This window comes from Phalangium opilio, unplaced genomic scaffold, assembly GCF_054372755.1.
Source record: "Phalangium opilio isolate 3A_F unplaced genomic scaffold, DU_Popi_V2 ptg000019l_1, whole genome shotgun sequence".
NCBI lineage: Eukaryota > Metazoa > Arthropoda > Arachnida > Opiliones > Phalangiidae > Phalangium > Phalangium opilio.
In genome coordinates, this window is record NW_028324152.1 from 6,839,520 (window position 1) to 6,862,969 (window position 23,450).

The 23,450-nt window shown below is 40.4% G+C and overlaps 18 pseudogenes; all 18 read left to right on the plus strand.

The window, feature by feature from the left end:
- Positions 1 to 4,146: 4,146 nt before the first annotated feature.
- On the plus strand, positions 4,147 to 4,265 carry LOC149701290 (5S ribosomal RNA; annotated as a pseudogene).
- Positions 4,266 to 4,402: 137 nt separating this feature from the next.
- Positions 4,403 to 4,521, plus strand: LOC149701291 (5S ribosomal RNA; annotated as a pseudogene).
- Positions 4,522 to 4,644: 123 nt separating this feature from the next.
- Positions 4,645 to 4,763, plus strand: LOC149701292 (5S ribosomal RNA; annotated as a pseudogene).
- A 586-nt stretch (positions 4,764 to 5,349) lies between these two features.
- LOC149701293 (5S ribosomal RNA) lies at positions 5,350 to 5,468 on the plus strand (annotated as a pseudogene).
- A 358-nt stretch (positions 5,469 to 5,826) lies between these two features.
- On the plus strand, positions 5,827 to 5,945 carry LOC149701294 (5S ribosomal RNA; annotated as a pseudogene).
- Positions 5,946 to 6,079: 134 nt separating this feature from the next.
- On the plus strand, positions 6,080 to 6,198 carry LOC149701295 (5S ribosomal RNA; annotated as a pseudogene).
- A 123-nt stretch (positions 6,199 to 6,321) lies between these two features.
- LOC149701296 (5S ribosomal RNA) lies at positions 6,322 to 6,440 on the plus strand (annotated as a pseudogene).
- Positions 6,441 to 6,558: 118 nt separating this feature from the next.
- Positions 6,559 to 6,677, plus strand: LOC149701297 (5S ribosomal RNA; annotated as a pseudogene).
- Positions 6,678 to 7,035: 358 nt separating this feature from the next.
- On the plus strand, positions 7,036 to 7,154 carry LOC149701298 (5S ribosomal RNA; annotated as a pseudogene).
- A 587-nt stretch (positions 7,155 to 7,741) lies between these two features.
- On the plus strand, positions 7,742 to 7,860 carry LOC149701299 (5S ribosomal RNA; annotated as a pseudogene).
- A 358-nt stretch (positions 7,861 to 8,218) lies between these two features.
- LOC149701300 (5S ribosomal RNA) lies at positions 8,219 to 8,337 on the plus strand (annotated as a pseudogene).
- A 118-nt stretch (positions 8,338 to 8,455) lies between these two features.
- Positions 8,456 to 8,574, plus strand: LOC149701301 (5S ribosomal RNA; annotated as a pseudogene).
- A 358-nt stretch (positions 8,575 to 8,932) lies between these two features.
- On the plus strand, positions 8,933 to 9,051 carry LOC149701302 (5S ribosomal RNA; annotated as a pseudogene).
- Positions 9,052 to 9,412: 361 nt separating this feature from the next.
- LOC149701303 (5S ribosomal RNA) lies at positions 9,413 to 9,531 on the plus strand (annotated as a pseudogene).
- Positions 9,532 to 9,668: 137 nt separating this feature from the next.
- Positions 9,669 to 9,787, plus strand: LOC149701304 (5S ribosomal RNA; annotated as a pseudogene).
- A 133-nt stretch (positions 9,788 to 9,920) lies between these two features.
- LOC149701305 (5S ribosomal RNA) lies at positions 9,921 to 10,023 on the plus strand (annotated as a pseudogene).
- A 582-nt stretch (positions 10,024 to 10,605) lies between these two features.
- Positions 10,606 to 10,724, plus strand: LOC149701306 (5S ribosomal RNA; annotated as a pseudogene).
- Positions 10,725 to 11,083: 359 nt separating this feature from the next.
- Positions 11,084 to 11,202, plus strand: LOC149701307 (5S ribosomal RNA; annotated as a pseudogene).
- The last annotated feature ends 12,248 nt before the right edge of the window (positions 11,203 to 23,450 follow it).

Genomic DNA, 23,450 nt, shown 5'->3' on the forward strand with positions numbered 1-23,450 from the left:
ATGGAGAAAAATTTCGAATATTTTTAACTCTTTTTTTATTTGAAAATGAGCGAAAAGATTAAATAATAGAAATAATAAGCTTCAGTCAAAACCTTCCTTTATTCGACTGTTTCAAATGTGTGTTTAATTGTTTGGAGACCCTACCAGTTGTTTTATCCATTACTAATCTGTATTGAAGACTATTATTCAAAAATATGATTAAGGATAACTTATTTTGTCATCTACTTAAAGCAAAGCAATAACATTTTTCCTATGTGGTTTCTCTACACTGTTGGTACATTTTACTGTTCTAAAAAGATTACGCGTAATCTATAAAGCCAGGCCTTTGACAATGCTAAAATTAATACGCCTAATCCGAAAACGGAAAACATGAGCGCCTACAAATAAGTAAGGGGTGGTGACGTTTCAAATGTATGATGAGTTCTGACCAAGAAACTCGGAAGTACGGAAGCTTAAATGACTGAATAGTGGCCACAAAAGAAATCAGGCATTTAGACATTAGGGGTTAAATGTACAAATTTACGCATCACACTCATTTTGTATCCGCTATTAAAAAAATTATATTTTCCTTTTGAAAAGATCGTTTGCTCTTTTTTAAACAGTCAGTAGAATTTTTCAAATATTCAATATTGTACCCTCAACACGTACTCCCTTTTAAATAATTAATTTCATGATAAAATGTTTTCCGAAAATCTAACTTTAAATCGTGTTATAAACAATAAAAACACAAATTTTTTTAACTAAGTTTTTGCCAACCCTGACAAGGACCCTTTCTTACACCTTCAAATTCTAAATTTTAGGAGCTCTTGATTTTCCTGTTTGACTTTGCAGTACATGTTCGTTGTACGTTGGTCTAGGGGTATGATGCTCGCGCTGGTTGCGAGTGGTACCAGGTTAAATCCCGGAAGGTCGCGTCTTAGAGCTTCATATTATAAATTTAGGAGTATTTTTATTTTCGTGTTTTACTTCTCAACACGTTTCGTGGTCCGTTGGTCTAGGTGTATAATACTTGCTTTGGGTTCAAGTGGTCCCTGGTTTTAATTCCACACGGACAATTTCTTAAACCTTGAAATTCTAAATTTATTCAATATTGAACGCTCAAAATAATTAATATCATAAAATAATTTAGGAAAATATAATTTGTTCTTGAAAATGCTTAAATTTGTAGTTTTTTCAATCAATTTGGAGGGAATAAAACGACTAACTGTTAAATCAGTTGATTGAATTAAATATTGATTAAGGATTAAATTAATATAAATAAAGAAAAATTGCAATATCGGGACTTCAGTCAATTGATAAACGTCACTCTTATCGTTTATTTTTCCGGCTTGGTCCAAACCAAGACCTTTTTTTAATCAAGTAGGTTGTGAAAATAAGCGCCTTGCGCTAGCGAGAGTAGTGGCTTAAATGGAGAGCCGCGATATAGACTATTAGATCTGGAAGAGTGATTTAAACATGTTTAAAACTAGTTTTTTTGTGTTTTTTTACTGTTTTTTTCTACTTGTTTAAAAAACAGTTTAAATCAAAAAATCGTGTTTCAAACAATAAAAAACACAACTTTTGTTTTTTTTTAAAAAAAACTTAATTTTTGCCAACCCTGTCCTTCAGTAATACGTAAGGCTTAATTATATTATTTGCCGAACAAAATTAATCGAGCAAATCTAACACTTAACTTCTTCCTTCGAAATTCTATCAAAGAATGATTCAACTGTTTAAAAAAAGGTTTTTTTCGCAAATAGGGCGCTATCATATCAACCGCAATTCCGTCATATTTAAAAAATATACATGGCCAACACTTTTTTAGACACAATAGTGGAAGTTTTAGTCTCATTTAAAACATGTAAAACAATTATTTCATCTACAAATAGCTTACACATGTCTTTTTTACCAATATCTAGCCGTTTGGATTTTTCTAAAGCAATCTTACCACCAAAATATTTTTTGATATAGAATAAATGTTCTATGTTCTTCATTTTTGAAAATATATTTTTTAGCGTTTGTAATGATTACTCTCTACACCTACACTAATCTAACAAGGAGTATAAATCCACTAGTGGAAGCGGTGTTTTTATTGAAAATATATTTTTTAAGCATTAAATCTAACTGGGAGTAATATGAAAGGAGTAGAAGCTTATCTGTCTTAGGAAATATGAAATTTTATCTTAACAGTTCGTTAAATCATAAGTTTATAACGAAAAAACGCGGAAGGGCAAAACGAGCAGACAACAACGATTTTTGGGGGTAGAAGTTTAAGAGCGCCATCTGTCGTCCGTGCCAACGTTGAACTTCCACTCGAAGGCAATGGGAAAGTGGATAAAATAATGCCATCAGCTATTTAACTGCGTCGATATATTTAACGACTTGACCCATGACATGCCCTTAACACTGGCTTCTATGAATCCTATTTATTCTTGGATGCTAGGAAACTTGGTAGACGTAACAGTCTGTACCAAGTACCCAAGCATCCTTCAATAAACGCCTGGCAACATTGTGGTACGCATGGTACAACTACAAAATAGGATGTGTATTTATCTTTCGACTCACTCCAAGCCTTTAAGCCCTCAATACAGAGGATTTGAAACACTATCGTAATTCCTAGTGTCTCGAATCTCTACGTTCCTGTCCATTATGAACAGTGCTGAGAGAATGATACATCAGAAAGAGCCATTCAAATCGAATTGCCGAAAATATTATCCATATTTTCATTTCATATAACTGAGAAAACAAATTATTATGGTTCTGAGAGGAGCTTCCCATTTTGGTTGTTGTTCTCAAAAATATATCGCAATGCACGGGCCTCGATAGATATTGGAGGCAATGAAGGAAATATATCACAATGCATGGGCCTTGATAGATACAGGAGGCAATGTAGGAAATATAACGCAATGCACGGGCCTTGATAGATATAGGAGGCAATGATTTAACGACTTCGGTACTTGGGTTTATCTTTAATATTTAAATAAATATAATTATTTTTAATTATTTTAATCGCCAGTAAATAACTTTAAAAATAGTTAAATCGTTTAAAATAAAGTTGTTCCTATTATCTTTCGAAACTTTGCTAATATTGACGTTTAAAGTGAAGGGTACCCCTCTTGCCCGCTTTTTTCAAATTTTGGGGTATATATACGTTTCGTTTCCATTATAATAATAGATAAAAACGCATTCGCTTGAACCGATGGTGGAAGCCCTGCCATTGGGAGGCTAGACGTTTCTCGTAACCCTAGCCGATCGCCGCGTATATCTTGAAACCAAACGATGACGGAGGAAAAGAAGCCAGAATGTACTGACTGGCGTCCATGTGGAATGGACAAAAGACCTGAAGATGGTGGTGCATTGAAGCTGGTGTCAATGTGGAATTGACGAAGAACAGAAGATGGTGGTGCATAGAAGCTGGTGTCAATGTGGAATTGACGAAGAACAGAAGATGGTGGTGCATAGAAGCTGGTGTCAATGTGGAATTGACGAAGAACAGAAGATGGTGGTGCATAGAAGCTGGTGTCAAGGTAAACTTGACGAAGAACAGAAGATGGTGGTGCATAGAAGCAAGCAAGTACAGACTAGTGTCCATGTGGGACGGACAAAGACTAGCAGATTGTGGTCCTTAGAAGCCAATAAGTAAAGACTGGTGTTGGTAGATGAATGGCCAAATTTCCGTGAACCGCGAACGCGTTCCGGAAATCGGGTATTTGTTTGCTCCGATTTGTAAACTGCGAACGCGGTCACGTGGGGTCTGACAGACGGACACACACACAGACAGACAGACACACACACAGACAGACACGGCCGGTGTAATACCTCTCCGTGACATACGTCACTCGGAGAGGTAAAAAGCAAACATATTTTCTTTTTTTTATTGTTTTAAAAAGATGAAGGTTAATTTGTCTCACTTAATTTAAATTCGAATTATTATCTAGCACTCTCGGCAACGGCCATATCACGCAGAGAACACCGGTTCTCGTCCGATCGCCGACGTTAGCAGCGTCGAGCGCAGTCAGTACTTGGGAATACTGCGTGCCGTTGGTTTTTCACTTTTGTTTCCTCTTTTAAATTCCACCCGATTTGAAAAAGCACACATATCTTCTTTTTGTTATTGTTTTATAAAGATGAAAGTTAATTAAATTAAAATTATTAACTTGCACTCTCGGCAACGGCCATATCACGCTGAATACACCGGTTCTCGTCCGATAACTGAAGTTAAGCAGCGTCGAGCGCAGTCACTACTTGGGAGGGAGACCACTTAGGAACACTGCGTGCCGTTGGCTTTTTCACTTTTTTTTCCTCTTTTAAATTTTAATAGATATGAAAAAAGCAAACATGTTTTCATTTTGTTATTGTTTTAAAATGATGAAGGTTAATTTGTCTCACTTAATTTATTTTCGAATTATTAACTAGCACTCTCGGCAACGACCATATCACGCTGAATACAGCGGTTCTCGTCCGATCACCGTAGTTAAGCAGCGTCGAGGGCAGTCAGTACTTGGGATGGAGACCACTTAGGAACACTGCGTGCCGTTGGCTTTTTCACTTTTATTTCCTCTTTTAAATTTTAATAGATATGAAAAAAGCAAACATATCTTCTTTTTTGTTATTGTTTTATAAAGATGAAAGTTAATTAAATTCAAATTATTAACTAGCACTCTCGGCAACGGCCATATCACGCTGAATACACCCGTTCTCGTCCGATCACCGAAGTTAAGCAGCGTCGAGCGCAGTCAGTACTTGGGAGGGCGACCACTTAGGAACACTGCGTGCCGTTAGCTTTTTCACTTTTTTTTTCCTCTTTTAAATTCCAATAGATATGAAAAAAGCAAACATATTTTCATTTTGTTATTGTTTTAAAAAGATGAAGGTTAATTTGTCTCACTTAATTTAAATTCGAATTATTATCTAGCACTCTCGGCAACGGCCATATCACGCTGAGAACACCGGTTCTCGTCCGATCGCCGACGTTAGCAGCGTCGAGCGCAGTCAGTACTTGGGAATACTGCGTGCCGTTGGCTTTTTCACTTTTGTTTCCTCTTTAAAATTTTAATAGATATGAAAAAAGCAAACATATCTTCTTTTTTGTTATTGTTTTATAAAGATGAAAGTTAATTAAATTCAAATTATTAACTAGCACTCTCGGCAACGGCCATATCACGCTGAATACACCGGTTCTCGTCCGATAACCGTAGTTAAGCAGCGTCGAGCGCATACAGTACTTGGGAATACTGCGTTCCGTTGGTTTTTTACTTTTGTTTCCTCTTTTAAATTTCACCCGATATGAAAGAAGCAAACATATCTTTTTTTGTTATTGTTTTATAAAGATGAAAGTTAATTAAATTCAAATTATTAACTAGCACTCTCGGCAACGGCCATATCACACTGAATACACCGGTTCTCGTACGATCACCGAAGTTAAGAAGCGTCGAGCGCAGTCAGTACTTGGGAGGGCGTCCACTTAGGAACACTGCGTGCCGTTAGCTTTTTCACTTTTTTCCTCTTTTAAATTCCAATAGATATAAAAAAGCAAACATATTTTCTTTTTGTTATTGTTTTAAAAAGATGAAGGTTAATTTGTCTCACTTAATTTAAGTTCGAATTATTATCTAGCACTCTCGGCAACGGCCATATCACGCTGAGAACACCGGTTCTCGTCCGATCGCCGACGTTGGCAGCGTCGAGCGCAGTCAGTACTTGGGAATACTGCGTGCCGTTGGCTTTTTCACTTTTGTTTCCTCTTTTAAATTCCACCTGATATGAAAAAAGCAAACATATCTTCTTTTTGTTATTGTTTTATAAAGATGAAAGTTGATTTAGTTCAAATTATTAACTAGCACTTTCGGCAACGGCCATAACACGCTGAATACACCGGTTCTCGTCCGATCACCGAAGTTAAGCAGCGTCGAGCGCAGTCAGTACTTGGGAGGGAGACCACTTAGGAACACTGCGTGCCGTTGGGTTTTTCACTTTTTTTCCTCTTTTAAATTTTAATAGATATGAAAAAAGCAAACATGTTTTTTTTGTTATTGTTTTAAAATTATGAAGGTTAATTTGTCTCACTTAATTTAAATTCGAATTATTAACTAGCACTCTCGGCAACGGCCATATGACGCTGAATACAGCGGTTCTCGTCCGATCACCGAAGTTAAGCAGCGTCGAGCGCAGTCAGTACTTGGGATGGAGACCACTTAGGAACACTGCGTGTCGTTGGCTTTTTCACTTTTTTTTCCTCTTTTAAATTTTAATAGATATGAAAAAAGCAAACATATCTTCTTTTTTGTTATTGTTTTATAAAGATGAAAGTTAATTAAATTCAAATTATTAACTAGCACTGTCGGCAACGGCCATATCACGCTGAATACACCGGTTCTCGTCCGATAACCGAAGTTAAGCAGCGTCGAGCGCAGTCAGTTCTTGGGAGGGAGACCACTTAGGAACACTGCGTGCCGTTTTTCCACTTTTTTTCCCTCTTATAAATTTTAATAGATATGAAAAAGCAAACATATCTTCTTTTTTGTTATTGTTTTATAAAGATGAAAGTTAATTAAATTCAAATTATTAACTAGCACTCTCGGCAACGGCCATATCACGCTGAATACACCGGTTCTCGTCCGATCACCGAAGTTAAGCAGCGTCGAGCGCAGTCAGTACTTGGGAGGGAGACCACTTAGGAACACTGCGTGCCGTTGGGGTTTTCACTTTTTTTCCTCTTTTAAATTTTAATAGATATGAAAAAAGCAAACATGTTTTTTTTGTTATTGTTTTAAAATTATGAAGGTTAATTTGTCTCACTTAATTTAAATTCGAATTATTAACTAGCACTCTCGGCAACGGCCATACACGCTGAAAACACCGGTTCTCGTCCGATCACCGAATTAAGCAGCGTCGAGCGCATACAGTACTTGGGAATACTGCGTGCCGTTGGCTTTTTCACTTTTGTTTCCTCTTTCAAATTCCACCAGATATGAAAAAAAGCAAACATATCTTCTTTCTGTTATTGTTTTATAAAGATGAAAGTTAATTTAAATCAAATTATTAACTAGCACTATCGGCAACGGCCATAACACGCTGAATTCACCGGTTCTCGTACGATAACCGAAGTTAAGCAGCGTCGTGCGCAGTCAGTATTTGGGAGGGCGACCACTTAGGAACACTGCGTGCCGTTAGCTTTTTCACTTTTTTTTTCCTCTTTTAAATTCCAATAGATATGAAAAAAGCAAACATATTTTCATTTTGTTATTGTTTTAAAAAGATGAAGGTTAATTTGTCTCACTTAATTTAAATTCGAATTATTATCTAGCACTCTCGGCAACGGCCATATCACGCTGAGAACACCGGTTCTCGTCCGATCGCCGACGTTAGCAGCGTCGAGCGCAGTCAGTACTTGGGAATACTGCGTGCCGTTGGCTTTTTCACTTTTGTTTCCTCTTTAAAATTTTAATAGATATGAAAAAAGCAAACATATCTTCTTTTTTGTTATTGTTTTATAAAGATGAAAGTTAATTAAATTCAAATTATTAACTAGCACTCTCGGCAACGGCCATATCACGCTGAATACACCGGTTCTCGTCCGATAACCGTAGTTAAGCAGCGTCGAGCGCATACAGTACTTGGGAATACTGCGTTCCGTTGGTTTTTCACTTTTGTTTCCTCTTTTAAATTTCACCCGATATGAAAGAAGCAAACATATCTTCTTTTTGTTATTGTTTTATAAAGATGAAAGTTAATTAAATTCAAATTATTAACTAGCACTCTCGGCAACGGCCATATCACACTGAATACACCGGTTCTCGTACGATCACCGAAGTTAAGAAGCGTCGAGCGCAGTCAGTACTTGGGAGGGCGTCCACTTAGGAACACTGCGTGCCGTTAGCTTTTTCACTTTTTTCCTCTTTTAAATTCCAATAGATATAAAAAAGCAAACATATTTTCTTTTTGTTATTGTTTTAAAAAGATGAAGGTTAATTTGTCTCACTTAATTTAAGTTCGAATTATTATCTAGCACTCTCGGCAACGGCCATATCACGCTGAGAACACCGGTTCTCGTCCGATCGCCGACGTTGGCAGCGTCGAGCGCAGTCAGTACTTGGGAATACTGCGTGCCGTTGGCTTTTTCACTTTTGTTTCCTCTTTTAAATTCCACCTGATATGAAAAAAGCAAACATATCTTCTTTTTGTTATTGTTTTATAAAGATGAAAGTTGATTTAGTTCAAATTATTAACTAGCACTTTCGGCAACGGCCATAACACGCTGAATACACCGGTTCTCGTCCGATCACCGAAGTTAAGCAGCGTCGAGCGCAGTCAGTACTTGGGAGGGAGACCACTTAGGAACACTGCGTGCCGTTTTTCCACTTTTTTTCCCTCTTATAAATTTTAATAGATATGAAAAAGCAAACATATCTTCTTTTTTGTTATTGTTTTATAAAGATGAAAGTTAATTAAATTCAAATTATTAACTAGCACTCTCGGCAACGGCCATATCACGCTGAATACACCGGTTCTCGTCCGATCACCGAAGTTAAGCAGCGTCGAGCGCAGTCAGTACTTGGGAGGGAGACCACTTAGGAACACTGCGTGCCGTTGGGGTTTTCACTTTTTTTCCTCTTTTAAATTTTAATAGATATGAAAAAAGCAAACATGTTTTTTTTGTTATTGTTTTAAAATTATGAAGGTTAATTTGTCTCACTTAATTTAAATTCGAATTATTAACTAGCACTCTCGGCAACGGCCATACACGCTGAAAACACCGGTTCTCGTCCGATCACCGAATTAAGCAGCGTCGAGCGCATACAGTACTTGGGAATACTGCGTGCCGTTGGCTTTTTCACTTTTGTTTCCTCTTTCAAATTCCACCAGATATGAAAAAAAGCAAACATATCTTCTTTCTGTTATTGTTTTATAAAGATGAAAGTTAATTTAAATCAAATTATTAACTAGCACTATCGGCAACGGCCATAACACGCTGAATTCACCGGTTCTCGTACGATAACCGAAGTTAAGCAGCGTCGTGCGCAGTCAGTATTTGGGAGGGCGACCACTTAGGAACACTGCGTGCCGTTAGCTTTTTCACTTTTTTTTCCTCTTTTAAATTCCAATAGATATGAAAAAAGCAAACATATTTTCTTTTTGTTATTGTTTTAAAAAGATGAAGGTTAATTTGTCTCACTTAATTTAAATTCGAATTATTATCTAGCACTCTCGGCAACGGCCATATCACGCTGAGAAAAACGGTTCTCGTCCGATCGCCGACGTTAGCAGCGTCGAGCGCAGTCAGTACTTGGGAATACTGCGTGCCGTTGGCTTTTTCACTTTTGTTTCCTCTTTTAAATTCCACCCGATATGAAAAAAGCAAACATATCTTCTTTTTGTTATTGTTTTATAAAGATGAAAGTTAATTAAATTAAAATTATTAACCAGCACTCTCGGCAACGGCCATATCACGCTGAATACAGCGGTTCTCGTCCGATAACCGATGTTAAGCAGCGTCGAGCGCAGTCACTACTTGGGAGGGAGACCACTTAGGAACACTGCGTGCCGTTGGCTTTTTCACTTTTTTTTCCTCTTTTAAATTTTAATAGATATGAAAAAAGCAAACATGTTTTCATTTTGTTATTGTTTTAAAATGATGAAGGTTAATTTGTCTCACTTAATTTAAATTCGAATTATTAACTAGCACTCTCGGCAACGACCATATCACGCTGAATACAGCGGTTCTCGTCCGATCACCGAAGTTAAGCAGCGTCGAGCGCAGTCAGTACTTGGGAGGGAGACCACTTAGGAACACTGCGTGCCGTTGGCTTTTTCACTTTTTTTCCTCTTTTAAATTTTAATAGATATGAAAAAAGCAAACATGTTTCTTTGTTATTGTTTTAAAATGATGAAGGTTAATTTGTCTCACTTAATTTAAATTCGAATTATTAACTAGCACTCTCGGCAACGGCCATATCACGCTGAAAACACCGGTTCTCGTCCGATCACCGAAGTTAAGCAGCGTCGAGCGCATACAGTACTTGGGAATACTGCGTGCCGTTGGCTTTTTCACTTTTATTTCCTCTTTCAAATTCCACCAGATATGAAAAAAGCAAACATATCTTCTTTTTGTTATTTTTTTATAAAGATGAAAGTAAATTTAATTCAAATTATTAACTAGCACTCTCGGCAACGGCCATATCACGCTGAGAACACCGGTTCTCGTCCGATCGCCGACGTTAGCAGCGTCGAGCGCAGTCAGTACTTGGGAATACTGCGTGCCGTTGGCTTTTTCACTTTTGTTTCCTCTTTTAAATTCCACCCGATATGAAAAAAGCAAACATATTTTCTTTTTGTTAATGTTTTATAAAGATGAAGGTTAATTTGTCTCACTTAATTTAAATTCGAATTTTTAACTAGCACTCTCGGCAACGGCCATATCACGTTGAGAACACCGGTTCTCGTCCGATCGCCCTGGTAGCAGCGTCGAGCGCAGTCAGTACTTGGGAATACTGCGTGCCGTTGGTTTTTCACGTTTGTTTCCTCTTTTAAATTCCACCCGAATTGAAAAAAGCACACATATCTTCTTTTTGTTATTGTTTTATAAAGATGTAAGTTTTTTAATTCAAATTATTAACTAGCACTATCGGCAACGGCCATAACACGCTGAATACACCGGTTCTCGTACGATAACCGAAGTTAAGCAGCGTCGAGCGCAGTCAGTATTTGGGAGGGCGACCACTTAGGAACACTGCGTGCCGTTAGCTTTTTCACTTTTTTTTCCTCTTTTAAATTCCAATAGATATGGAAAAGCAAACATATCTTCTTTTTGTTATTGTTTTAGAAAGATGAAGGTTAATTTGTCTCACTTAATTTAAATTCGAATTTTTAACTAGCACTCTCGGCAACGGCCATATCACGCTGAGAACACCGGTTCTCGTCCGATCGCCGACGTTAGCAGCGTCGAGCGCAGTCAGTACTTGGGAATATTGCGTGCCGTTGGTTTTTCACTTTTGTTTCCTCTTTTAAATTCCACCCGATTTGAAAAAAGCACACATATCTTCATTTTTTTATTGTTTTATAAAGATGAAAGTTAATTAAATTCAAATTATTAACTAGCACTCTCGGCAACGGCCATATCACGCTGAATACACCGGTTCTCGTCCGATAACCGAAGTTAAGCAGCGTCGAGCGCAGTCACTACTTGGGAGGGAGACCACTTAGGAACACTGCGTGCCGTTGGCTTTTTCACTTTTTTTCCCTCTTTTAAATTCCAATAGATTTGAAAAAAGCAAACTTATTTTCTTTTTGTTATTGTTTTAAAAAGATGATGGTTAATTTGTCTCACTTAATTTAAATTCGAATTATTACCTAGCACTCTCGGCAACGGCCATATCACGCTGAATACACCGGTTCTCGTCCGATAACCGAAGTTAAGCAGCGTCGAGCGCATACAGTACTTGGGAATACTGCGTGCCGTCGGCTTTTTCACTTTTGTTTCCTCTTTCAAATTCCACCAAATATGAAAAAAGCAAACATATCTTCTTTTTGTTATTGTTTTATAAAGATGAAAGTTAATTTAATTCAAATTATTAACTAGCACTCTCGAGAAACGGCCATAACACGCTGAATACACCGGTTCTCGTCCGATAACCGAAGTTAAGAAGCGTCGAGCGCAGTCAGTCCTTGGGAGGGAGACCACTTTGAGTATTTCTTCACTATTTTCAAATATAACCACTGAAACCATTATTTTTATACCTTTTGCTTTAATTCTAGCAAATGTAACGATATTCATTCAAAAAACTGTTAAAATTCAATTTTTCAATAAGAAATCGTTGTCACGGATTTTGTATCTTGAAGAAGAAAAACATGCGATTTTTTCGGTACACTTTTGAATGCATTTTTTTCTGGAGAAATGTTTGACCGAATTCAGCTTAATTCCCTATAAAACACCCATAAAAAGTGATTTCATCTCGATTGAACATAATTAAAAATTTACCTCGATTTTTAATAACATTTTCAAAATCGGCGTTTCACGGCCAAAGAAGCATATTTTGAGTAGTTCTTCTCTATTTTCAAATATATTCATTGAATCCATTATTTTTATACTTTTTGCTTTAATTCAAGCAATGTAACGATATTCATTCAAAAAACTGTTAAAATTCAATTTTCAATAAGAAATCGTATTCACGGATTTTGTGTCTTGAAGAAGAAAAACATGCGATTTTTTCGGTACTTTTTTGAATGCATTTTTTTCTGGAGAAATTTTTGACCGAATTCAGCTTAATTCAATATAAAACACTCATTAAAAGTGATTTCATCTCGATTGAACAATAAATAAAAATGTACCTCGATTTTTGATAACATTTTCAAAATCGACGTAACTCGGCCAAAGAAAAACATTTTGAGTATTTCTTCACTATTTTCAAATATAACCACTGAAACCATTATTTTTGTAATTTTTGCGTTAATTCAAGCAAATGTAACGATATTCATTCAACAACCTGTTAAAATTCAATTTTAAATAAGAAATCGTTGTCACGGATTTTGTATCTTGAAGAGAAAAAACATGCGATTTTTTCGGTACACTTTTAAATGCATTTTTTTCTGGAGAAATGTTTGACCGAATTCAGCTTAATTCCCTATAAAACACTCATTAAAAGTGATTTCATCTCGATTGAACAATAATTAAAAATGTACCTCGATTTTAAATAACATTTTCAAAATCGACGTTTCACCGCCAACGAAGCATATTTTGAGTATTTCTTCACTATTTACAAATATATTCACTGAAACCATTATTTTTATACTTTTTGCTTTAATTCAAGCAAATGTAACGATATTCAATCAAAAAACTGTTAAAATTAAATTTTTCAATAAGAAATCGTTGTCACGGATTTTGTATCTAGAAGAAGAAAAACATGCGATTTTTTCGGTACTTTTTTGAATGCATTTTTTTCTGGAGAAATTTTTGACCGAATTCAGCTTAATTCCCTATAAAACACTCATTAAAAGTGATTTCATCTCGATTGAACAATAAATAAAAATGTACCTCGATTTTTAATAACATTTTCAAAATCGACGTAACTCGGCCAAAGAAAAACATTTTGAGTATTTCTTCACTATTTTCAAAAATAACCACTGAAACCATTATTTTTATACTTTTTGCTTTAATTCAAGCAAATGTAACGATATTCATTCAAAAAACTGTTAAAATTCAATTTTTCAATAAGAAATCGTTGTCACGGATTTTGTATCTTGAAGAAGAAAAACATGCGATTTTTTCGGTACACTTTTGAATGCATTTTTTTCTGGAGAAATGTTTGACCGAATTCAGCTTAATTCCCTATAAAACACTCATTGAAAGTGATTTCATCTCGATTGAACAATAATTAAAAATGTACCTCGATTTTTAATAACATTTTCAAAATCGACGTTTCACCGCCAACGAAGCATATTTTGAGTATTTCTTCACTATTTACAAATATATTCACTGAAACCATTATTTTTATACTTTTTGCTTTAATTCAAGCAAATGTAACGATATTCAATCAAAAAACTGTTAAAATTAAATTTTTCAATAAGAAATCGTTGTCACGGATTTTGTATCTTGAAGAAGAAAAACATGCGATTTTTTCGGTACTTTTTTGAATGCATTTTTTTCTGGAGAAATTTTTGACCGAATTCTGTTTAATTCCCTATAAAACACTCATTGAAAGTGATTTCATCTCGATTGAACAATAATTAAAAATTTACCTCGATTTTTAATAACATTTTCAAAATCGTCGTTTCACGGCCAAAGAAGCATACTTTGAGTATTTCTTCACTATTTTCAAATATGTTCACTGAAACCATTATTTTTATACTTTTTGCTTTAATTCAAGCAAATGTAACGATATTCAATCAAAAAACTGTTAAAATTAAATTTTTCAATAAGAAATCGTTGTCACGGATTTTGTATCTTGAAGAAGAAAAACATGCGATTTTTTCGGTACTTTTTTGAATGCATTTTTTTCTGGAGAAATTTTTGACCGAATTCAGCTTAATTCCCTATAAAACACTCATTAAAAGTGATTTCATCTCGATTGAACAATAAATAAAAATGTACCTCGATTTTTAATAACATTTTCAAAATCGCCGTTTCACGGCCAAAGAAGCATATTTTGAGTATTTCTTCACTATTTTCAAATATAACCACTGAAACCATTATTTTTATACTTTTTGCTTTAATTCAAGCAAATGTAACGATATTCATTCAAAAAACTGTTAAAATTCAATTTTTCAATAAGAAATCGTTGTCACGGATTTTGTATCTTGAAGAAGAAAAACATGCGATTTTTTTGGTACACTTTTGAATGCATTTTTTTCTGGAGAAATGTTTGACCGAATTCAGCTTAAATCCCTATAAAACGCTCATGGAAAGTGATTTCATCTCGATTGAACAATAATTAAAAATGTTCCTCGATTTTTAATAACATTTTCAAAATCGTTGAGCCCTCCCGGGAGCGGTGTTGTGACGTCTCAGATGTAACGTAAAATATCAGAGTTTTTCCACAATACCTGACGAACATTTAATTTTTGGGCTTCCGTGGCGCAATGGTTAGCGCGTTCAGCTGTTAATCGAAAGATTGGTGGTTCGAGCACACCCGGGAGAGGTGTTGTGTGGTCTCAGATGTAGCGTAAAAAGTCAAAACTTTTCCACAATACGTGACAACCATTTAATTTCTGAGCTTCCGTGGCTCAATGGTTAGCGCGTTCGGCTGTTAACAAATAGGTTGGTGGTTCGAGCCCATCCGGGAGCGGTGTTGTGACGTCTCAGATGTGACGTAAAAAGTCAAGGTTTTTCCAAAATACCTGATGACCATTTAATTTTTTGGCTTCCGTGGCGCAATGGTTAGCGCGTTCAGCTGTTAATCGAAAGGTTGGTGGTTCGAGCCCACCCGGGAGAGGTGTTGTACGGTCTCAGATGTAGCGGAAAAAGTCAAAACATTTCCACAATACGTGACAACCATTTAATTTCAGAGCTTCCGTGGCTCAATGGTTAGCGCGTTCGGCTGTTAACAAATAGGTTGGTGGTTCGAGCCCATCCGGGAGCGGTGTTGTGTGATCTCAAATGTAACGTAGAAAGCCAAAGTTTTTCCACAATACCTGACGACCATTTAATTTTTGGGCGTCCGTGGCGCAATTGGTTAGCGCGTTCAGCTGTTAATCGAAAGGTTGGTGGTTCGAGCCCATCCGGGAGAGGTGTTGTGTGGTCTCAGATGTAGCGTAAAAAGTCAAAACTTTTCCACAATACTTGACAACCATTTAATTTCAGAGCTTCCGTGGCTCAATGGTTAGCGCGTTCGGCTGTTAACAAATAGGTTGGTGGTTCGAGCCCATCCGGGAGCGGTGTTGTGTGATCTCAAATGTAACGTAGAAAGCCAAAGTTTTTCCACAATACCTGACGACCATTTAATTTTTGGGCGTCCGTGGCGCAATTGGTTAGCGCGTTCAGCTGTTAATCGAAAGGTTGGTGGTTCGAGCCCATCCGGGAGAGGTGTTGTGTGGTCTCAGATGTAGCGTAAAAAGTCAAAACTTTTCCACAATACTTGACAACCATTTAATTTCAGAGCTTCCGTGGCTCAATGGTTAGCGCGTTCGGCTGTTAACAAATAGGTTGGTGGTTCGAGCCCATCCGGGAGCGGTGTTGTGACGTCTCAAGACGACGTCAAAAGTCAAGGTTTTTCCACAATACCTGACGACCATTTAATTTTTGGGCTTCCGTGGCGCAATGGTTAGCAAGTTCAGCTGCTATTCAAAAGACTGGTGGTTTGAGCCCACCCGGGAGCGGTGTTGTGACGTCTCAGATGTAACGTAAAATGTTAGAGTTTTTCCAAAATACCTGACGAACATTTAATTTTTGGGCGTCCGTGGCTCAATGGTTAGCGCGTTCGGCTGTTAACCGAAAGATTGGTGGTTCGAGCCCATCCGGGAGAGGTGTTGTGACGTCTCAAGATGACGTCAAAAGTCAAGGTTTTTCCACAATACCTGACGACCAATTAATTTTTGGGCTTCCGTGGCGCAATGGTTAGCGCGTTCGGCTGTTAACCGACTGAAAGGTTGGTGGTTCGAGCCCATCTGGGAGCGGTGTTGTGAGGTCTCAGATGTAACGTAAAAAGTCAAGGTTTTTCCACAATACCTGACAACGATTTAATTTCTGAGCTTCCGTGGCTCAATGGTTAGCGCGTTCGGCTGTTAACCAATAGGTTGGTGGTTCGAGCCCATCCGGGAGCGGTGTTGTGACGTCTCAGATGTGAAGTAAAATCAAGGTTTTTCCACAATACCTGACGAATATTTTATTTTTGGGCTTCCGTGGCGCAATGGTTAGCGCGCTCAGCTGTTATTCAAAAGGTTGGTGGTTCGAGCCCACCCGGGAGCGGTGTTGTGTGATCTCAAATGTAACGTAGAAAGCCAAAGTTTTTCCACAATACCTGACGACCATTTAATTTTTGGGCTTCCGTGGCGCAATGGTTAGCACGTTCGGCTGTTAACGAATAGGTTGGTGGTTCGAGCCCATCCGGGAGCGGTGTTGTGGGATCTCAAATGTAACGTAGAAAGCCAAAGTTTTTGCACAATAAATGACGACCATTTAATTTTTGGGCTTCCGTGGCGCAATGGTTAGCGCGTTCGGCTGTTAACCGACTGAAAGGTTGGTGGTTCGAGCCCATCTGGGAGCGGTGTTGTGAGGTCTCAGATGTAACGTAAAAAGTCAAGGTTTTTCCACAATACCTGACGACCATTTAATTTATGGGCTTCCGTGGCGCAATGGTTAGCACGTTCAGCTGCTATTCAGAAGACTGGTTGTTTGAGCCCTCCCTGGAGCGGTGTTGTGACGTCTCAGACGTAGCGTGAAAAGTCAAAACTTTTCCACAATACCTGACAACCTTTTAATTTCTTGGCTTCCGTGGCGCAATGGTTAGCGCGTTCGGCTGTTAACCAATAGGTTGGTGGTTCGAGCCCACCCGGGAGCGGTGTTGTGTGATCTCAAATGTAACGTAGAAAGCCAAAGTTTTTCCACAATACCTGACGACCATTTATTTTTTGGGCTTCCGTGGCGCAATGGTTAGCACGTTCGGCTGTTAACGAATAGGTTGGTGGTTCGAGCCCATCCAGGAGCGGTGTTGTGGGATCTCAAATGTAACGTAGAAAGTCAAGGTTTTTACACAATACCTGACGAGCATTTAACTTTTGGGCTTCCGTGGCGCAATGGTTAGCGCGTTCGGCTGTTACCAATAGGTTGGTGGTTCGAGCCCATCCGGGAGCGGTGTTGTGAGGTCTCAGATGTAACGTAAGAAGTCAAGGTTTTTACACAATACCTGACGAGTATTTAACTTTTGGGCTTCCGTGGCGCAATGGTTAGCGCGTTCGGCTGTTAACCAATAGGTTGGTGGTTCGAGCCCATCCAGGAGCGGTGTTGTGGGATCTCAAATGTAACGTAGAAAGCCAAAGTTTTTGCACAATAAATGACGACCATTTAATTTTTGGGCTTCCGTGGCGCAATAGTTAGCGCGTTCGGCTGTTAACCAATAGGTTGGTGGTTCGACCCCATCCGGGAGCGGTGTTGTGAGGTCTCAGATGTGACGTAAAAAGTCAAGGTTTTTACACAATACCTGACGAGCATTTAACTTTTGTGCTTCCGTGGCGCAATGGTTAGCGCGTTCGGCTGTTAACCAATAGGTTGGTGGTTCGAGCCCATCCGGGAGCGGTGTTGTGAGGTCTCAGATGTAACGTAAGAAGTGAAGGTTTTTACACAATACCTGACGAGTATTTAACTTTTGGGCTTCCGTGGCGCAATGGTTAGCGCGTTCGGCTGTTAACCAATAGGTTGGTGGTTCGAGCCCATCCGGGAGCGGTGTTGTGAGGTCTCAGATGTGACGTAAAAAGTCAAGTTTTTTGCACAATACCTGACGAGTATTTAGGTTTTGGGCTTCCGTGGCGCAATGGTTAGCGCGTTCGGCTGTTAAGCAATAGGTTGGTGGTTCGAGCCCATCCGGGAGCGGTGTTGTGAGGTCTCAGATGTGACGTAAAAGGTCAAGGTTTTTACACAATACCTGACGAGCATTTAATTTTTGGGATTCCGTGGCGCAATGGTTAGCGCGTTCAGCTGTTAATCGAAAGGTTGGTGGTTCGAGCCCACCCGGGAAAGGTGTTGTGGGGTCTCAAATGTAACGTAGAAAGCCAAAGTTTTTCCACAATACCTGACGACCATTTATTTTTTGGGCTTCCGTGGCGCAATGGTTAGCACGTTCGGCTGTTAACGAATAGGTTGGTGGTTCGAGCCCATCCAGGAGCGGTGTTGTGGGATCTCAAATGTAACGTAGAAAGCCAAAGTTTTTGCACAGTAAATGACGACCATTTAATTTTTGGGCTTCCGTGGCGCAATAGTTAGCGCGTTCGGCTGTTAACCAATAGGTTGGTGGTTCGACCCCATCCGGGAGCGGTGTTGTGAGGTCTCAGATGTGACGTAAAAAGTCAAGGTTTTTACACAATACCTGACGAGCATTTAACTTTTGGGCTTCCGTGGCGCAATGGTTAGCGCGTTCGGCTGTTAACCAATTGGTTGGTGGTTCGAGCCCATCCGGGAGCGGTGTTGTGAGGTCTCAGATGTAACGTAAGAAGTCAAGGTTTTTACACAATACCTGACGAGTATTTAACTTTTGGGCTTCCGTGGCGCAATGGTTAGCGCGTTCGGCTGTTAACCAATAGGTTGGTGGTTCGAGCCCATCCAGGAGCGGTGTTGTGGGATCTCAAATGTAACGTAGAAAGCCAAAGTTTTTGCACAATAAATGACGACAATTTAATTTTTGGGCTTCCGTGGCGCAATAGTTAGCGCGTTCGGCTGTTAACCAATAGGTTGGTGGTTCGACCCCATCCGGGAGCGGTGTTGTGAGGTCTCAGATGTGACGTAAAAAGTCAAGGTTTTTACACAATACCTGACGAGCATTTAACTTTTGTGCTTCCGTGGCGCAATGGTTAGCGCGTTCGGCTGTTAACCAATAGGTTGGTGGTTCGAGCCCATCCGGGAGCGGTGTTGTGAGGTCTCAGATGTAACGTAAGAAGTCAAGGTTTTTACACAATACCTGACGAGTATTTAACTTTTGGGCTTCCGTGGCGCAATGGTTAGCGCGTTCGGCTGTTAACCAATAGGTTGGTGGTTCGAGCCCATCCGGGAGCGGTGTTGTGAGGTCTCAGATGTGACGTAAAAAGTCAAGTTTTTTGCACAATACCTGACGAGTATTTAGGTTTTGGGCTTCCGTGGCGCAATGGTTAGCGCGTTCGGCTGTTAAGCAATAGGTTGGTGGTTCGAGCCCATCCGGGAGCGGTGTTGTGAGGTCTCAGATGTGACGTAAAAGGTCAAGGTTTTTACACAATACCTGACGAGCATTTAATTTTTGGGATTCCGTGGCGCAATGGTTAGCGCGTTCAGCTGTTAATCGAAAGGTTGGTGGTTCGAGCCCACCCGGGAAAGGTGTTGTGGGGTCTCAAATGTAACGTAGAAAGCCAAAGTTTTTCCACAACACCTGACAACCATTTAATTTCTGAGCTTCCGTGGCTCAATGGTTAGCGCGTTCGGCTGTTAACCAATAGGTTGGTGGTTCGACCCCATCCGGGAGCGGTGTTGTGAGGTCTCAGATGTGACGTAAAAAGTCAAGGTTTTTACACAATACCTGACGAGCATTTAACTTTTGTGCTTCCGTGGCGCAATGGTTAGCGCGTTCGGCTGTTAACCAATAGGTTGGTGGTTCGAGCCCATCCGGGAGCGGTGTTGTGACGTCTCAAGACGACGTCAAAAGTCAAGGTTTTTCCACAATACCTGACGACCATTTAATTTTTGGGCTTCCGTGGCGCAATGGTTAGCAAGTTCAGCTGCTATTCAAAAGACTGGTGGTTTGAGCCCACCCGGGAGCGGTGTTGTGACGTCTCAGATGTAACGTAAAATGTTAGAGTTTTTCCAAAATACCTGACGAACATTTAATTTTTGGGCGTCCGTGGCTCAATGGTTAGCGCGTTCGGCTGTTAACCGAAAGATTGGTGGTTCGAGCCCATCCGGGAGAGGTGTTGTGACGTCTCAAGATGACGTCAAAAGTCAAGGTTTTTCCACAATACCTGACGACCAATTAATTTTTGGGCTTCCGTGGCGCAATGGTTAGCGCGTTCGGCTGTTAACCGACTGAAAGGTTGGTGGTTCGAGCCCATCTGGGAGCGGTGTTGTGAGGTCTCAGATGTAACGTAAAAAGTCAAGGTTTTTCCACAATACCTGACAACGATTTAATTTCTGAGCTTCCGTGGCTCAATGGTTAGCGCGTTCGGCTGTTAACCAATAGGTTGGTGGTTCGAGCCCATCCGGGAGCGGTGTTGTGGGATCTCAAATGTAACGTAGAAAGCCAAAGTTTTTGCACAATAAATGACGACCATTTAATTTTTGGGCTTCCGTGGCGCAATGGTTAGCGCGTTCGGCTGTTAACCGACTGAAAGGTTGGTGGTTCGAGCCCATCTGGGAGCGGTGTTGTGAGGTCTCAGATGTAACGTAAAAAGTCAAGGTTTTTCCACAATACCTGACGACCATTTAATTTATGGGCTTCCGTGGCGCAATGGTTAGCACGTTCAGCTGCTATTCAGAAGACTGGTTGTTTGAGCCCTCCCTGGAGCGGTGTTGTGACGTCTCAGACGTAGCGTGAAAAGTCAAAACTTTTCCACAATACCTGACAACCTTTTAATTTCTTGGCTTCCGTGGCGCAATGGTTAGCGCGTTCGGCTGTTAACCAATAGGTTGGTGGTTCGAGCCCACCCGGGAGCGGTGTTGTGTGATCTCAAATGTAACGTAGAAAGCCAAAGTTTTTCCACAATACCTGACGACCATTTATTTTTTGGGCTTCCGTGGCGCAATGGTTAGCACGTTCGGCTGTTAACGAATAGGTTGGTGGTTCGAGCCCATCCAGGAGCGGTGTTGTGGGATCTCAAATGTAACGTAGAAAGTCAAGGTTTTTACACAATACCTGACGAGCATTTAACTTTTGGGCTTCCGTGGCGCAATGGTTAGCGCGTTCGGCTGTTACCAATAGGTTGGTGGTTCGAGCCCATCCGGGAGCGGTGTTGTGAGGTCTCAGATGTAACGTAAGAAGTCAAGGTTTTTACACAATACCTGACGAGTATTTAACTTTTGGGCTTCCGTGGCGCAATGGTTAGCGCGTTCGGCTGTTAACCAATAGGTTGGTGGTTCGAGCCCATCCAGGAGCGGTGTTGTGGGATCTCAAATGTAACGTAGAAAGCCAAAGTTTTTGCACAATAAATGACGACCATTTAATTTTTGGGCTTCCGTGGCGCAATAGTTAGCGCGTTCGGCTGTTAACCAATAGGTTGGTGGTTCGACCCCATCCGGGAGCGGTGTTGTGAGGTCTCAGATGTGACGTAAAAAGTCAAGGTTTTTACACAATACCTGACGAGCATTTAACTTTTGTGCTTCCGTGGCGCAATGGTTAGCGCGTTCGGCTGTTAACCAATAGGTTGGTGGTTCGAGCCCATCCGGGAGCGGTGTTGTGAGGTCTCAGATGTAACGTAAGAAGTGAAGGTTTTTACACAATACCTGACGAGTATTTAACTTTTGGGCTTCCGTGGCGCAATGGTTAGCGCGTTCGGCTGTTAACCAATAGGTTGGTGGTTCGAGCCCATCCGGGAGCGGTGTTGTGAGGTCTCAGATGTGACGTAAAAAGTCAAGTTTTTTGCACAATACCTGACGAGTATTTAGGTTTTGGGCTTCCGTGGCGCAATGGTTAGCGCGTTCGGCTGTTAAGCAATAGGTTGGTGGTTCGAGCCCATCCGGGAGCGGTGTTGTGAGGTCTCAGATGTGACGTAAAAGGTCAAGGTTTTTACACAATACCTGACGAGCATTTAATTTTTGGGATTCCGTGGCGCAATGGTTAGCGCGTTCAGCTGTTAATCGAAAGGTTGGTGGTTCGAGCCCACCCGGGAAAGGTGTTGTGGGGTCTCAAATGTAACGTAGAAAGCCAAAGTTTTTCCACAATACCTGACGACCATTTATTTTTTGGGCTTCCGTGGCGCAATGGTTAGCACGTTCGGCTGTTAACGAATAGGTTGGTGGTTCGAGCCCATCCAGGAGCGGTGTTGTGGGATCTCAAATGTAACGTAGAAAGCCAAAGTTTTTGCACAGTAAATGACGACCATTTAATTTTTGGGCTTCCGTGGCGCAATAGTTAGCGCGTTCGGCTGTTAACCAATAGGTTGGTGGTTCGACCCCATCCGGGAGCGGTGTTGTGAGGTCTCAGATGTGACGTAAAAAGTCAAGGTTTTTACACAATACCTGACGAGCATTTAACTTTTGGGCTTCCGTGGCGCAATGGTTAGCGCGTTCGGCTGTTAACCAATTGGTTGGTGGTTCGAGCCCATCCGGGAGCGGTGTTGTGAGGTCTCAGATGTAACGTAAGAAGTCAAGGTTTTTACACAATACCTGACGAGTATTTAACTTTTGGGCTTCCGTGGCGCAATGGTTAGCGCGTTCGGCTGTTAACCAATAGGTTGGTGGTTCGAGCCCATCCAGGAGCGGTGTTGTGGGATCTCAAATGTAACGTAGAAAGCCAAAGTTTTTGCACAATAAATGACGACAATTTAATTTTTGGGCTTCCGTGGCGCAATAGTTAGCGCGTTCGGCTGTTAACCAATAGGTTGGTGGTTCGACCCCATCCGGGAGCGGTGTTGTGAGGTCTCAGATGTGACGTAAAAAGTCAAGGTTTTTACACAATACCTGACGAGCATTTAACTTTTGTGCTTCCGTGGCGCAATGGTTAGCGCGTTCGGCTGTTAACCAATAGGTTGGTGGTTCGAGCCCATCCGGGAGCGGTGTTGTGAGGTCTCAGATGTAACGTAAGAAGTCAAGGTTTTTACACAATACCTGACGAGTATTTAACTTTTGGGCTTCCGTGGCGCAATGGTTAGCGCGTTCGGCTGTTAACCAATAGGTTGGTGGTTCGAGCCCATCCGGGAGCGGTGTTGTGAGGTCTCAGATGTGACGTAAAAAGTCAAGTTTTTTGCACAATACCTGACGAGTATTTAGGTTTTGGGCTTCCGTGGCGCAATGGTTAGCGCGTTCGGCTGTTAAGCAATAGGTTGGTGGTTCGAGCCCATCCGGGAGCGGTGTTGTGAGGTCTCAGATGTGACGTAAAAGGTCAAGGTTTTTACACAATACCTGACGAGCATTTAATTTTTGGGATTCCGTGGCGCAATGGTTAGCGCGTTCAGCTGTTAATCGAAAGGTTGGTGGTTCGAGCCCACCCGGGAAAGGTGTTGTGGGGTCTCAAATGTAACGTAGAAAGCCAAAGTTTTTCCACAACACCTGACAACCATTTAATTTCTGAGCTTCCGTGGCTCAATGGTTAGCGCGTTCGGCTGTTAACCAATAGGTTGGTGGTTCGACCCCATCCGGGAGCGGTGTTGTG